Source organism: Phyllostomus hastatus, unplaced genomic scaffold (genome assembly GCF_019186645.2).
Source record: "Phyllostomus hastatus isolate PE091 unplaced genomic scaffold, TTU_PhHast_1.1 phas_scaffold_93, whole genome shotgun sequence".
Classification (NCBI taxonomy): domain Eukaryota; kingdom Metazoa; phylum Chordata; class Mammalia; order Chiroptera; family Phyllostomidae; genus Phyllostomus; species Phyllostomus hastatus.
In genome coordinates, this window is record NW_025334042.1 from 38,601,891 (window position 1) to 38,618,480 (window position 16,590).

The 16,590-nt window shown below is 36.0% G+C and overlaps 1 protein-coding gene across 2 annotated transcripts in view; it reads right to left on the reverse strand.

Moving 5' to 3' along the window:
- The window catches only part of ETNK1 (ethanolamine kinase 1), a 113,383-nt gene that overhangs the window by 60,180 nt on the left and 36,613 nt on the right, over positions 1 to 16,590 (reverse strand). The window contains exon 4 of one of the 2 annotated variants that reach the window (XM_045829318.1): positions 1,614 to 1,686. The exons of the other annotated variant lie outside the window; for it this stretch is intronic. The gene's annotated coding sequence lies outside the window, so the exon portion shown is untranslated. The remainder of the gene's footprint in view (positions 1 to 1,613; positions 1,687 to 16,590) is intronic. 2 annotated transcript variants of the gene reach the window in all.

The following is a 16,590-nucleotide window of genomic DNA, read 5'->3' on the forward strand; positions in this document are numbered from 1 at the left end:
GATAGGCACTATAATTTAATTGTTAATTATAGGTTCTTAACCCAAATTCTCAAGTCCAAGAGTCTCTAAAAACTAAAAGTTCTTTTTGATATTTCCCACAAACTAACTGGGTAACAGATTCAGACCTGAACTAAAATCAAACTGCTTATACACTTCCTTTGTCCCACTTGGTGTGATTTAGGTTTAAATTAGACATATTCATTTCTTTGATTATGGAGGGGTTTCCAGACTCTGATGAAAATGTACCAGAAAATTTGGTATATGTTCTTACTTGATTTTTTAAAATCTGAAAAATTTTGAATTCCAAAACACATAAAACTTTATTGGTTTCTGATACTTTATTGGTTTCTGGTAAGGAATTACACAGTTGTAATAGTTAAGATTTTTAATAATGTGTACTCTGTGCCAGACTATTCTAAGTGCTTTATTTTAACTTAATTCATCTCACAAAACTTATGAGTACAGTAGTTATTTCCATTTTACAGATGAGGAAACTGACACAAAGAAAGGAGAAATAACTTGCAAAGCGAATAATGGGTGGTGGCTAGAACATACATGGCTCCAATCGGACAGCTGGACTTGCGAATTAGAGCTCAAGGCTTACTTACCTAGCAGGTAGGTAAAATCAGGCTAGTTTAATGACCACTCACACTCAGTTTTCTCATTGTAAAATGTGAAAAATATTACAAACTAGCTCATTAGATTATTACTTAGATTAAATAAAACAGGTAAATCATAACATTGGCACATAGTACCTACTCAATATATATTTTCCATTGCCAATAGTGTTGGTCAGTGTAAGTCAATCTAAATTAGTAATCATAATGGAGACCCTAAAATATGTAGAAGTACCCCAGATTTTGCATCAATAAAAAGAAAAAAACCCGCATATTTGGACTGCCTAGAACCATGATTATACCTTTTAAAAACATATCCAAATGAAATCTATTTTTTCCTTGTTTGACCTATATAATACAGCATCTGACAAAGAGGTAGTAGTCAATGAATATTTCTTGAATAAACAGTGTTGTAAAATAATACAGTCAACCACATGCTTCAAATTGTGAAATGTTGATTCTGAGTCCATGTGAAATGTACATCACTGAAAGCCTTAGTTGATAATGGCAGGTAATAAAAATGTTAATGGGTTCACTGACTTCCTGTAAACAAATAGTAGAGTTCATAGTCTATATTTCATTAGAATTGGACTGAAAATGATCTCACCAGACTTATCTGGCAAGGTGTCCAACAAAGAGTGAAAGATCAGACCTTTCCTTCCCAATTCCAGTCCTGACACTGGCTAGCATGGGGAACAGGGGCACTTGAGTGAGCTGAAGTGAGTCAAATTAGGCTGAATTTTAAACACTGATTATTACTGGAAAGCTCTGGGTTCTGACTGGAATGTCATTAAGAGATGAGTCAGGGGGATTTGATAGAAGAGTTGAGGTAATTTAGAAAAATTACGCTTCATGTATTATAGGGATACTGATTATTAAGCTATTTATGTATATTTTTCTGGCAAAAGGACTTTGAAAAACTTTTAAGTCTCTTAAAGATTTTAAGAACCCATAAGATACTTCTGAAGAACATAATCTGTAATATATTTGACTCACCTGATATTAACATTAGTAACAAAGAGTAGGTCAAAACTGATATTGGGTTGACCGAAAGTCCATTTAGTTTTTTCTGTAAAATAAGAGACATATTTTTCATTTTCACCAATAACTTTATTGATTTGGATATTTTGAGTATGTTGGCTATCTCCTGAATGGTATAATGTTGATTATTCTCAATGTCTTGATTGGATCGCTATCAACTTCAACTGGTCTACCCAACTGCAGAGCATTGTCCAGTGAGAAATCTCCAGCACAGAACTTTACAAACTACTTTTACGCGTTTGATCAGTCATAACACCTTCTCTATACACTGCACAAATCTTTTTTTGTATCTGTTGTGTTTTTACCTTTGTTGAAATAATAAACCATAATATGCCAAAAATGTTGAGTATTTTCTTCCATCTTCAGTATTAAAATAGCTACACAAAAATTCACCAATTTTTATGTTTTTTAATACATGCGAATATGACAGCTGTCACAATACAATCTAACAAAATTATTTTGAATGAAGTTAAAGACAACTAAGTGTTACTGGAGCTATCTTATGGAAATGAAAACAAATGAACTTTTGGCTAACACAATATGTTATTTATTTCACTTAATTTTATCATGCTACTAATATGACTTGTAAATTGTGATTAATGACATAATCAAAACAGTAGAACACCTGAAGTATGTCTCTCCTTCAGTTTGTGCCTGAATAAAACTCCTACTCATATTTCCAGACAAGTACAGATCAACAAAATAAAAGGCAAGTTACAGAATGGAAAAAAATATTTGCAAGCCATATATCTGATAAGGAATTACTATCCAAAATATATAAGGAACTTACACAATTCAACGGTAAAAAAATGAACAAACAAAAGTCAAATAGTCTGGTTTAAAAATGAACAAAGAGCCCTGGCCAGGTAGCTCAGGTGGTTAGAGCATCACTCTTCCAAAATCACCGGTCAGGGCACAAACAAGAAATAACCAACGAATGCATAAATAAGTGGAACAACAAACTGATCTATCCCTCCCTGCCTCCTCCCTCCCTCTCTTTTCCTCTGGCCCCTCTCCTCTCCTTCCTCCCTCTCTCTAAAAATTAATACTTTTTTTAAAAAACTATATTTTATTTGTTTTTGTATCCTCTACATAGCACAATGCCTGATACATGGTGGTCATTAAAAAAAAGATTGAGTTAATTAATGAATTAACTAAGTCATATATATTTCTCATCACTGAAAACTTTAAGTTTTGGATAAGTAGCACTTTTTGGAGAAGGCATTATGTTCCTGAGCATGAAGTACTGAATGAGCTAGGTTATTGAGAGCTTTTTTCATAAGGTTCAGGAGATTGACCTAACAGAGCTGATGACTGAATTTATTGCTTGCAAAATTGCTGACAGTAACATAGGTGTTAAAATTATGAAAAACATCTCAATTGTGTTGGCTTTTTAAAGATCTCTGTACTTCAGGCTATGATGAATTTATTATGGTGAAGCCAATGACCAGTTCTGAGAGAGCTCAATTTCACAGTAACGTGATAGCAAGCTACATGGTGGAATATGACCTAAGGCTTGCAACCCTACACGAGTGTTTAACTTCTTCAAGTAACTCATTAACCACCTGTACTGCAAATATAAAGTGAATGATGATTCTGAAATAACTAAGTTGATCAATGATAGTTTTTTAGAAATGGGAAATCCTTCATGCTTTTATGCTGCTAGGGTTGTCTTTTTTATACTGCATGTGAGCTGTCTTTCGTTCATTGAGATATTCTCTCAGTTTTTTCCTTTGTGTGTAACTATTCCAGCTTCAAATGCAGTGCAGTTAGGTTTGTAAAACCTTGAACATTTTGTGATTTATTTCTCATAACAATGGAACTTTCAACCTGATATGCACTCAAATACGTGCATGGAAATATTCTTCAAATAAATAACAGTGCAGTGATGAATTAAAAAACATTCTATTAAAAAAGCAAAGTTAAAATTGTTTTGTTTAGATTCTTATATTAAGAAAATATACTTTTTAGATTCTAACTAAGGATATTGGTATTAATATGGTTAATATTGTCATTTTAAAAAATCTGGTTACAGGTATCTTCTGATCTGTTGAATTGGGTAAAATATATAAGGTAAACATAAAATTTTCTCAAATAAAGATGAAATATTTTCAAAAGTATTATTAAGTGAAACCCCAGAATAGCAACAATATAGATATATATGTCTGACTTATTTGTCTTTTGTTTACTGGTTTAAAAAAATAACCTGGACTAAATATTTCACAACTTAAAATGTTTATTTTTAAGTATATTTTATTGATTATGCTGTTATAGTTGTCCCAATATTTTCCTCTTTTGCCCCCCTCTGGCTGGTATCTCCCTTCCTCCCAGCAATTCCCTCTCTCTTAGTTCATGCCCATGGGTCTTGCATATAAGTTCTTTGGCTTCTCCATTTCCCATACTATCCTTAACTTCTCCCTATTTTGTACCTACCAATTATGCTTCTTAATCCCTGCACCATTTCCTCTATTCTCCCCTTGCCCCCTCACAGCTGATAACCCTCCAAATGATCTCCATATCTATGATTCTGTTCCTGTTCTGGTTGTTTGCCTAGTATTTTGTTTGTTTATTTGTTTTAAAATTGAGTTGTTGATTGTTATGAATCTGTTGCCTTTTTAATGTTCATGGCTTTGATATTTTTTCTTAAATAAGTCCTTTTAACATTTCCTGTAGCAATGGTTTGGTGATGATGCACTCCTTTACCTTCACCTTGTCTGGGAAGCACTTCATCTGCCCTTCTATTCTAAATGATAGCTTTGCTGGATAGAGTAATCTTGGTTGTAGGTCCTTGCTTTTCATCACTTTGAATACTTCTTTCCAGCCTCATCTTGCCTGCAAAGTTTCTTTTGAGAAATCCATTGAGACCCTTATGGGAACTCCTTTGTAGGTAACTCACTGCTTTTCTCTTGCTTCTTTTAAGATTCTCTCTTTATTTTATGATGAGGACCCTGGCCAGCAGGATCCATGTGTTGTGGCTGTGAGAGGCAAATTCACATGGACTACAGAAGTCCCATGGAGAAAAATGGATGGCATGGCCACTCTCTCAGTGAGAGAGAGGGCCCTGACCCCTGCCTGGACATGCTTTTATTGCTTTTCTGGTTATATTACATTGAGGATGGTCCTCATTTACTATGCACAGGTTTGCTGTAGGTGATTACTTTTTACAGATAACAAAAGAAAGGATGTTGCTAATTACTTCAAAGAGAAGGACGTTACAAATCAAGGGGAAAAGTAGTGGAACTGGTTATACTTGGGAGGTTTAGCACAGACTTTAGGAAGTTAAAGATACACAGAAAACATTTGCTGCCTCAAGTCAGGATGAGGGAGTTTTAGCAAACGCAAGTCTCATAGCAGCCTCGGTACAATGCAGTCCTGATTCCCCACGGGAGAATCTATCTGTGGGCATAGGTCCTAGGTGCCAGACCTCGCTCCTCACTGGCCTTTCTGAGTGGGGGCTGAGCCACATTTCCCACACCCTGAGGAATGGTCTCCTATAATCTTAACCTTTGGTATTTTAATTATGATGTGTCTCGGTGTGATACTCTTTGGGTCCAACATGTTTGGGACTCCCTGTGCTTCCTGGACTTATATGTCTATTTCCTTTGCCAGACTGGGGAAGTTTCCTTTCATTAAGTTTTCAATTTCTAGTTCTTCCTCTTCTCCTTCTGGCATCCCTAGATTTGGATGTTGGAATGTTTGAAGATGTTCCAGAATTTCTTCAGCCTATCCTTGTTTTTTTGAATTCTCTTTCTTCTTTTTGTTCTAGTTGAATGTTTACCTCTTCCTTATGTTCCAAATCATTGGTTTGAATGCTAGCTTCCTTCCCTTCTCTGTTGGTATCCTATGGATTATTCTTTATTTTACTTAGTGCGATCTTCATGTTTTTCTTTTATTTTTGTGCCATACTCAAGGATTTCTCTGAGCATCCTGACAAGCAGTGTTTTGAACTCTGCATCTGATAGGTTGTCTATCTCAGTTCACTTAGTTCTTTTCCTGGGGTTTTATTTTGTTCTTTCATTTGGGCCATTTTTCTTTGTCTCCTCAATTTAGCAGCCTCCCTGTGTTTGCTTCTGCATATTAGATAGAGCTTCTTTTACTCCCTCTCTTAGTAGCATGGCCTCTGTAGAAAGGACACCTGTAAATTGTGTGGAGCAGAGCCTTAGGTAATTGCCAGGCTGTGTGTGGGGGGGAGGCAATCTGCTTCACTGCCTTGTGGTTGTGTGGAGAGCGCTCTGAGAGTAGACAATGCTGCCCCCTTGCTTATAACAGTTCACCCCGTGCTTACCCCATTTCCAGTCACTTAAACTGCTTCCCATGTGCAACTGGCCCGTCTAACTGCTGCCCCAGTGGTAAATCCTGGAGTGGGTGGGTTTGTGAATGTTCTAAGACTATGCTGGCCCTTTAAGTGTTGAAAGCCCATCAGCTTCTTCCACTATCTCAGCCCCCACTGTTTTTTACAGCCAGTGGTAATGGGGATCTATCTTCCCAGTGCTGGAACACTGAGCTGTGCGGTCTGGCCTGAGGCTGGGATTACTTGCTCCCAAGGTATCCCTTCCATCTGTTCGACTGATGCTGCCATTGCCTTTCCACACCCCACTGCCTCTTCGCCCATCTCTGCAATTCTGCCCCTCCTACCCATCTGGATGAGTGTGTCTTCCTTAAATCCTTGGTGGTTGGACTTCCATACCACTCAGTTTTACCACTCAGTTTTCTGATGGTTTTGGGTGTTATTTGTTTTGAGGTCTAGTTGTAATCTTACTATGGTTGCGTGAGGAGGTGAGGTATGTCTACCTATGCCTCCATCTTGACCGGAAGTCCTCTACAATTTAAAAGTATTTAAACTGAACTGCAATTGAAGGAATTTCTTTCTTTTTGATACATAACTATGTTTTCCACACATAGTTGAGTAGTATCTTAATCAAGGAAAGTAGAGAGTTCCACTGCACTGAAGTCAAGGAAGATATTTATGGGATAGCTATTAATTTGTAATATCACTGAAATAAAAACAGAAGACTAAAACTTTTTCAATGAGTGTATAGATAAATATAACCAGAAAATCTAGGCTGATTATACCTATGCCTCTTGGAAGCTAACGTAATATGTTAGCTACTAATATGCAACTGACATTTACTGCACACTACTCTATGCCTGACAGTGTTCTTCGCACTTTGCAAATATCATTAATTTTCAAACACAGTCTATGAAAGACAATCATAATGAGATATTATACATAGATCTCTTCAAGGAGAGAAAAAACTTAGCAATTTTAGGCAATTGAGTCAATTCCTAAAGGATATTTTCAATATAATGGACAATTATTCAGTTGTAGTTTTACAAATGATAAATAATGCCAATTCTGAAATTCTGCTGTCAGTTCTTGTAAAGAGTGAAGAGCATATCCAGAAAATGTAGAGGCATTTCCAAACATTATTGCTTGTACAAAGATTACAGTCATTGCGGCTCTTTAGCAAGAAAAGAGAATATTTAGACATCTATCTTCAGATACTGGAAAGGCCTTTTGTATACAACAGATTAGATCTTTTCTTTAATTGCTTCAAGACACAAATAAGAGAAATGAAATGGGACAGGGAGACTTTATGAGTGAATTAGTTCCCTTGCAATTGCTATAAGTGCTAAGTGCTCCATATTAATGTTATCAGGGTAGAGAGTTTATTTTCATTCTTTTAAAATATGTTCCAAAATAAATACAAAACAGCTTTATTAAAAAATGATAGAGAAGAAAGGAAGGAAGGGGAAGGAAGAAGTGAATGGAAAAATCATAAAGGGTAATTATCAGAGATTACAGAGGTTAATGCAAAGTACTTTCAGATGACAGTCACTATTTTCTTATGAGAATATGAAAGTCTGTTCAATCTGTGATCTGGCAAGCTTATAAAAAATCAGAAAAACTATCACATAACAAAAGACAAAAAACCAAGGTTGATGGAGGAACGTATGATGGGTATTCTTATCTAATTCTGGTGAGAGTATGTATAAATTGATGTATTCAAACAAAAACCAGTTCACAGTATAAAACATATTTTCATCTTACAGTTTTGCTTCCATGTATCTCTCCTAGTGAAATATTTTTTTAAAGATTTTATTTATTTATTTTTAGAGAGGGGGGAAGGAGAAAGAGGGAGAGAAACATCAGTGTGCAGTTGCCTCTCATGTGCCCTGTACTGGGGACCTGGCTTGCAGCCCAGGCAAGTGCCCTGAGTGAGATCCGAACCAGCAACCCTCTGGTTCACAGTCCTGTGCTCAATCCACTGAGCCACACCAGCCTGAAAGAAATATTCTTAAATAAGAAGCTATGAGTACAAATATATTCATCAGAGTGCTTTTTAAATAGTAGAAAACAGAAATATTAGAAATCAAATTATAGAAGTCTGATACATTAACCACAATATATTCACCCGAAAGAACACTATGTGTCATGAAAAAGATGTTTTTAAATAATGTGTACCAATATAGACAAACATTTGTTGATATATAGAGACCCTCAAAGAAGTATAGTTCAAATAACTGGAACATTTTTAAAAATTCTAATAACTTCCTTGGCTTTCCTCTGAAACTGTTAATAAATTCCCATTCATATGCCCTATAATACTTCCCACATCTCTTTTCCTCTCCTTTTCAATTTTCTTTAAGGTCACACTATTTGGGAATCTCTTATTTACACACCACACTCCAATTCTTCTTCCCCTTTTCTTAACTGCTTTACCTTTCTATCCAGCACCTTTTTGTCAGTTATTTTTAAAACTCCTAGGTCAATTAGCTTTTCTCTCCTTCCCACCTAGTCTTGAATTTTGTATCTCAAAAGTCCATCAATCCAGTCTGGTGGAGTGACCTTTTCTCTGGAGAAGAAAGGTGGGAGGCTGGAAGAGAAAAGGTCAGCATTCCCTCTTTGGCAGAGGGAGGGTCATTTGACATTAAGAATTTTTTGTTCTGTTCAATTATGAACAGGCTAACAGAATTAAATATACCCAATATTGAAACCTGGTGTTCAAGTATGATCATACTAGTTTTTTGTATGAATGTATCAACTTGTAACTACTCCCACCAGAGATCCATCATATATACCTTTATCACCATTGAGTATTTTCTTTGTCTCTTTTTTCATGTGAAACTAAGAAAAGTTATTTTAAAATACTAATAAACACAAAGTTGTAATAATTGTAACATAAATGGAAGTGTTATAAAGGGCTAGAGGTCTCCTGAACAGAAGGGTTAGGATTTTTCTGCTGAGGGAAAACACAGTTTCCTGCCTCAAAATAAGCTTAATGGGAAATTGATTTTTAAAGATAGTTATTTTTAAGAAACAAAAGACTCAGAAATCACCTTTGCTCATCACTCCTTGCCTGCCTAAAGGAATGGAAGAGCTGGCTGAAAGTAAGGACGCTATTCACTTTAGCCATTCATCTTAGCCTATGTGAGTTAAGCCGCAGAAGGGAGGATCCAAACAAGCCTCTTTGTTGGCCTCCTTTCTGTGTCCCCTTGGTAATGTGTGACCCAGCAAGAATTTGTATACCATTTGTTTGCTCTTTCTTATCTACTTGTGATTTGTCTATTTTCCCTTTGAAATGGAAACCAGAGCAGTAGGCAGTCGTGTTTCCTGTAACTATCAGAACCAGTGAGTAGAGACAAGGGTTGAATCTTTATAGGCACTTTATTCAGATGCCAGTGATCTGAGAAGATGGAGGGTTATGTACCCTCAAAAATCTTCTTAATATCTCATCTCAACTCAACCTTTTTATAAGGATACGAAATGGTAGGTAGCAGGTGTGAAAAAAATGTTAATTGAATAAGTTACAGCCTGGGGGCAATTTTCCTAGCACTTCCTCATCTGCTGATCAACAATTCTTTATCTGCACCATGGGCATTCCCTCTTCAGAACACAATGGCTCAGATACCGTCCTCATCACTTTCGAGACACGCCATGGGGCACAAAAGCTGAATTGCCTGTTGACTTCCTGGAGTTCACAAAGATTATGCATTCCAGTTCCTGGAATAACAGCTTTCCACATGCACTAATCACTTAAGTCTATCAACAAAGGCTAAAATCTTTAATTATTGAGTCCCCCTATCAAAATCTTAAACCCTGCCTCCTCCTTAGTACAGAATAAGGTATAAGTCTTAAATGCCCACTGCATCCTCAGGGTTCCCATTCTTATAAACCTTTACATGTACATATGCAATAAATTTAGTCATTTTCTCCTGCTAATCTGCCTCATGTTAATTTGATTATTACTCCAGCCAGAAGAACTTATAAAAGTAGGAGAAAAGTTATTTTTTTCTACCCCCACACTTTAAAAATGAAAACTTCTATTGGAACTGTGGGTAGAAGCAGAGTTCACCACCCCCAAAAAGCCCTTTTGAAGATATTATTTTAACCTGGTTGTTTTCAAGAAATGAAAAACTCAGAAAAAGTCTTTGATGTTTTCTCTAACTGTCTAAAAGAATTTAGATAAAAAAACTGCTCCAGGAAGGAAGCTACCATCATAGCTAACCATTGTTTAATATGAACTAGTAAGTAATAGGGAGGAACCTGGCAAAGCCAATTTGATCAATGTTCTCTCTGTGTCTCATGGTTAAAAATGGTCCGGCAAACATCTGTTTACCAAACATTTGCTTTGCCATATCTCCATGAATTGCACTCCTGCCTTTTGAAGTCCAAACTACAAACCCTACTTCTCCTTAGCTCAAAGATGAATATTAACCTCAATTGCCCAAATTGTTCTCAGGTCTCATATTTTTATGGAACTTCATGTATACATAATACATTTGATCATTTTCTCCTGATAAACTGTTATGTCAATTTCACTATTAAAGCAGCCAAAAGAACTTACAAGGATAGAAGGAAAATTATTTTTCTTCCTAGAACTATGTCCTAGGATCCTGCTAAACCCTTGTGAAACTTGCTGAGTTTCACAAGTATGATTTATATATATCCCAGTTACTTTGAAGGATCAGAGTGCTGAAGTAGCTAGTTGTTAATAGGAAATATGTCTAGAGGAAGGAAGACAGAAGTAAGGGCCTTAAAATACTTTAAACTGCTTGTTTTTGATATTTGAAAAATTTCCATTTCTAAACATAATTGACATGACTAGAGCCCTGCTGCTCTCTTTGATTAAATGAGAAAAGATTAATTGCTTCACTTTGCACCTCACTAGATACTTCCTGTAACATCCTGTTTTCTGCTAACTACTTAATAACTCAATTAAAAGTCAGTAGAATTATAACTAGGTGGATGAGGTCTCTTGAGGTCTTGGATTTACTTTAAAATACTTTAGCAATAAAAAAAGGAGGGTAGAAAAAGACAGCATGGCAAAATACAGGTAACTATTAAATCTGTGTATTGTATGTATTAGGGTTCTTTATACCAGTCTCTCCACTTTGTAAATGTTTGAAAGTTTCCATAATAAGATTAAAATCAGTAGTTTCATTGAAGACAATTTCATGCTCTTAACTTTATCTTTAAAACTAAGTAAAGTTTTTTTTTAAGATTTTATTTATTTATTTTTAGAGAAGGAAGGGAGGGAGATAGAGATAGAGAGAGAGAGAGAGAGACATCAACGTGCGGTTGCTGGGGGTTATGGCTTGCAACCCAGGCATGTACCCTGGCTGGGAATCGAACCTGCGACACTTTGGTTCCCAGCCCGAGCTCAATCCACTGAGCTACGCCAGTCAGGGCAGTAAAATTTTATTAGACAAAAAAATATAACTTCCATGGCTGAAAGTCTTTTTTAAAAGAAAGTGTTTATTAAGCCATTGCTGGTAAAGGGACCAAAATTCTGCCATCCCGAAGGTGGTTTTTGATTGATTTTAAGCTGTTTATTAAGGAACAAGACTCAGAAAGAGCCTTTGACCTCTCCTGACCCATTCCTACCTAAGAGGTTCAGACACAGAAAACCAAGTCAGGAAGGATTTATTAGGATGCTGCCTTAACCTAATTTGGAAACAAAGCTTGAGTCTGGTGCCTTAGACCACTCGGCCATCCTGACACCCTGCCTTAACCTAATTTGAATTAAGTATGGTAAACAAGAGGGCCTCAGGCAGGGGCATGTTCACTAGATACTTCCTGGGTCCCATTGTTCCTGAGTCACCTAGCAGGGATTTTCTTGTGGCTCTTCCTCAACTACCTGTAAATCATCCATTCTTACTTCTGTAATCTCATACCCCAGTCCCCCCTTTCTCCTTTGTCCAAAAGTGTCTTATATACCTAATACTACCTAACTGTCTTTGGAATTCCATGGAATTACCATGTCTATGTAAATTCCCCACGCACATGTATTAAACTTTGATTTTTTCCCAATAATCTGTCTCTGTTAATTTGGTTATTACCCAGCCAGAATAACTTGGAAAGTGGGAGGAAAATATGAATACTTTTTTAGCTCCCCCCATTTGGTGAGCCAGCCAGAATTATTGGCTGGGTCATCACTAGCCCCTGCAGCTGAGAGATCATGGATGTCTGGACCACAGACGTAGAGGTGGTAAGCATTTTACCCTGTCAGCCTCTCTGACCTCTTGTCTGGGGGCTTCAGTGGAAATTGGAAGTGGTGCTGCTTTTTCTCTCTTCTAAATTCAGATTGGCAGGAAAAAATATTTGTGAAGCTCCCTTGGCCTAGTGACTCTCAGTTTTTTGTTCTGTTTTATTTTATTTTATCTTATTTGTATTGATCCTTTCCTCCCAGAGATGATTATTTTGTTCTTCTATATCTGTCTTTTATATGGTTTTGTCATGAGAAAGAAATACCATAGGCAGAAAACACAGGCATAGATTCCCAAAAAGCCTGCTTTTCTAACTGCCCTCACAGGCTGGAGGGTTGAGCAATTTTCTCCAGACCAACATCTGTCCAGACAAACATTGCTGAGTCTTTATACATAAACCAAAAAAGGTTTTTCCTTCTGTTTTTTTTTTTAATGTCCTAAGGACCTGTCTTGGGACCAGTGAAAGTATTTTCTCTGGTCTCCACCACCTGGAAGGTGAGTTTACCAGGGTATATCTGGTGGCCAGTCTAATACACTGGAGTTCCAAATGTCTCTTTGTTCACTGTGCCAGCTCTTAGATGAGTCTGTCATATAAAGGTCCCAAGCCCATAAGGGGCCTTTGTCACCTAAACCTTTGTTAACTTGTTAGTGCTGGAAAAACCCCATTCCAGTAGCGCCTACCTGGTACCACAGACTAGCAGGTGTGTGGCTGGAGGAGTCTCACATTTTGTGGGAGATGAGAGACACCATATGCACCCTACCGTTCTGACCATCTGTGCAACGAAGGTCTGTGCGTTCTTTGACTGTCTTTTGGAGTAAATTTCGGATCTATGAGCATGGCTAAAAGATTAACAGCTGATCTTTAAAAAAATTTTTTTAATTGATTTTTAGAGAGCGATAAAGACAGAAACATCTATCTCTTGTTCCACTGATTCATACATTCATTGGCTGCCTCCCGTTTGTGCTCTGAACCAAGATCAAACCTGCAACCCTGGCATGTCAGGACAATGCTCTACCTGGCTAGGTCTAACAACTGATCCTTTACACTCTTTTTGGAAGTTTTTTTGCTTCCTTGGTTAAGCTATAAAAGGCTTATTAGTTGAGTTGCTACAGATCCTACTGTCACTGGTCAGATGGCAGATGTTTGGAATTGGAAACACTTCTAAACTGAAAAATTTTAGAGAACTCACATTGGTATAACTAGCCATTAAGCCACCCATAATAAGATAGAGGGACAGAAATTAAAACAAAAATCAAAGTCCACTCAAACCCCTTCCTATTTACCTTCAGATATTTGTAGAAATTGCAAAAAATTAGAACATTGAAAGAACAATTGCCTAACACTTGAGAAGAAAAAGGAAAAAATAGATATATAGAATATAGGTAGTCTTAAGATGTTTGAATGTGCTATTTAGCTTTCCAGGTTTTCCAGAAGCTAATTGGGTTAATTAACACAAGAATTTATTTTTAAAGACAGCAGGGAAAATCTCTTGATTTTCCAACAACATGCAAATTTTTAAAAGGTTATTGAGTACTGGCAGAGTGGCTCAGTTGGTTGGAGCACTGCCCCGTACACCTAAAAAGGCTGCAGGTTAGATCCCTGGTTGGGGCACATACAGGAGGCAGCCCATCTTTTTTTCTCTCACATCCATGTTTCTCTCCTTTCCTCTCTCTTGATAAAAAAAGAGATTACTGAGATAAAATATTATGAGATATGGTGTATTTGAACAGGTTGTAAAGAATTTAATAACTGAACAGAAATTTAACAAAATTGGAAGCTGATTTTTCAAAGTTTGAAAGAAATATTTTGAAAGTTTCCATGGGTCTTCCTGCTGGATAATCAAAAATGTAAATAATGCTAAGGTAGTTGAAGGAAAACAACTAGCACTTTAAAAACACAAGTAGTTAGAAGTCACCCATGCCTGATACCTCCCCTTCCCCTTCTCCAACTTCCTTAAAAATTGTAGAGATCAAATATGTCTTCTCTACAATTATTAGTAATTCAGTTTATGTGTTTAATCTGTTTGTGATATCTCTGTGTTTATACATGGTGTGTTTTCTGCCTCCAGATGGTATAACTAGGTTGTAATATTTTGTTGGCTTAAAGGAATTAAATACTTGTATAAATTAAGAAATAGAAACTGTCCCAAATGTTTTTCAGAATCATATGATCTGGGGAAGTATTTGATATTAAACCTGGTTTAGGTTTGATTAAATACACATGTCCCTTAGAGTGATTGGTTTGATTAAATAGACATGTCTTTTAGAGTTATTAATATGGAACATGGCATTTTGTTTAATCTGGCTTTAAAAAATAAGTTCATGTTATCTCCGTTACATAATTTGTCCAGAAAATGGCTTGAATAATTGACATGAAATCTCATAGAATTACTAAGAACTAATAGTTATACCTAAAATTGAGGGTTTTGATAAAACTTTTCAGTAATAATTATATAGTATATGTCATATATATGCCTAAACATAGTTTTCTAAAGTCTGTTAGTAACTTGAAATTTTAGAGTTTTACTATGTTAAATAATAAAAATTATTGAATACTCAAATATTTTGAAATAACATGAAATACTGAAACACTGATTGCTAGATAAGTCTCAAGTACTTTTGATAGGGGACTCAAGACTTGGAAAATTTTAGCTTAAGGTAAAAAGTTGTAAGTCTAGCAAGTAATGTGTATGTTAAAGCTTTTGTTTCAGAAACTACAGATAAGGCCTGTCCTGGCTCCTGGGAAAACAGCTGACCTCCTGGGGCACTGCTAAAGATTACCACCTGGGAACAACTGGAGGCATCCAGGCTTTTGTGTTCCAAGGAGAGACAGATGACCACCCTCCCCTGGGAACAGCTAACTGCCCAGGACAGGAATGTTGCAGCTTTTCCCTGAATCTCAAAGCCTTCACCATACCTTGTTTATTCACTGGTATAAAAAGTCTGGCCTAGAAAGAGAAGGCAAGATGGTCTGTTAGGATATGAACCCACCATCTTCTCAGATAGCCAGTCATCTGAATAAAGTGCCCATAAAGATTCAATCACTGTCATTGCTTATAGGGTTTGGTAGTGACAGGCAGCCCAAATGCCGGTCTCTTTTCCAGTTTCACTTTGGCTTCTTATTATAGAGGAACTTAAACATAAATCAGGATCTATTAATGAAAATGTCTTGTACTTTTATTAAACAACAGTAAATATATTTGCCAATAAAAGAGCCTGTTTATACAGGTTACGAACTGTTTTCATGAATTTGCTAACCTAAACAACGCTAACTGCTTACTTTAGGTGTACTAAAAGTTAAGATTTCTAAGGATTAAGAATTCTAATTAAGTTCAAAAGAAACTCTATGTTTTTGGTTATAGAAGGTATAAGGTATGGAGATATTTACACTTGAAAGAAATTAGAGTAATTTTGTCTTAAGTTGGTTATTTCTGAGTAAGAAGAGGTAAACTCAAAGGGACCAAAAAAGCTGTAAAATGATTGTGAAGAGAAATCTTAAGAAAAGTTTATATGGTTAAGCTCAATAATATTGGAGTAAACTTAATTAAGTAAATAAATTTAAATATCAAAAGTAAGCTAATGCGGAATTAAAGTGTGGTTTTTTTTTTCACTTGTTAAAATGAGAAGTTTTTCTTGTATTTATTGTTCTTATTGTTCTATTTGAGATATGAGGAAAAATTCACTACCTAGGAAGCAAAGATTCTATGTTTTATTAAAATAGTTATATTGTGTTAGGTACTTGATTACTTAAGAAAATCACCTTCTTGCCCTGACCAGTGAGGCTCAGTTGGTTGGGCATCCGTCCACAGAGAGAAAGGCTGCTGCTTTGACTTCTGGTCAGGCACATGCCTGGACTGCAGGTTTGGGTCCTAGTGGAGGCATGTGTGAGAGGCAACTGATCAATGTGTCTCTCTAACATCATTGTTTCTCTCCTTCTCTTCCCCACTCACTCCCCCCTCTCTAAAAACAAATGAATAAAATATTTTTTAAAAAAGAAAGGAAACTATCTTCTCAATCCTAAGAACTAAAGTTTTGCTAGCCTGTATTTATGTTTGCTACTTTTTATTGTCACTTTGGGTAAATGCATAATTTAATATTGTTTCATACTGATATATGAGCTTTTGGTCAAGCATGTTCGATGACCTTCCCAGGATTTAAATTTTTAAAAAGACTTTTTCTTAACTTAAAAATGGCTTTGGGTTATTCCAACAGACCCCTGAAATACCTCAATTTTTCCCTCTCTCCTTATAAAAGAGAAATTTAAAACTAATTAGGCCTAATTGATATCATTAAATTACATGTGAAGGTTTATAAAAAAAATGTTTTATTTGTATATGTATATTTTTATTATTAAAGTGGATATTCTAGAGACCATATAAAAATATCCAAGAGTCTACAAAGTTCTGATATGATTTTACTTTTTTTTAACTTTTTTTAAAAA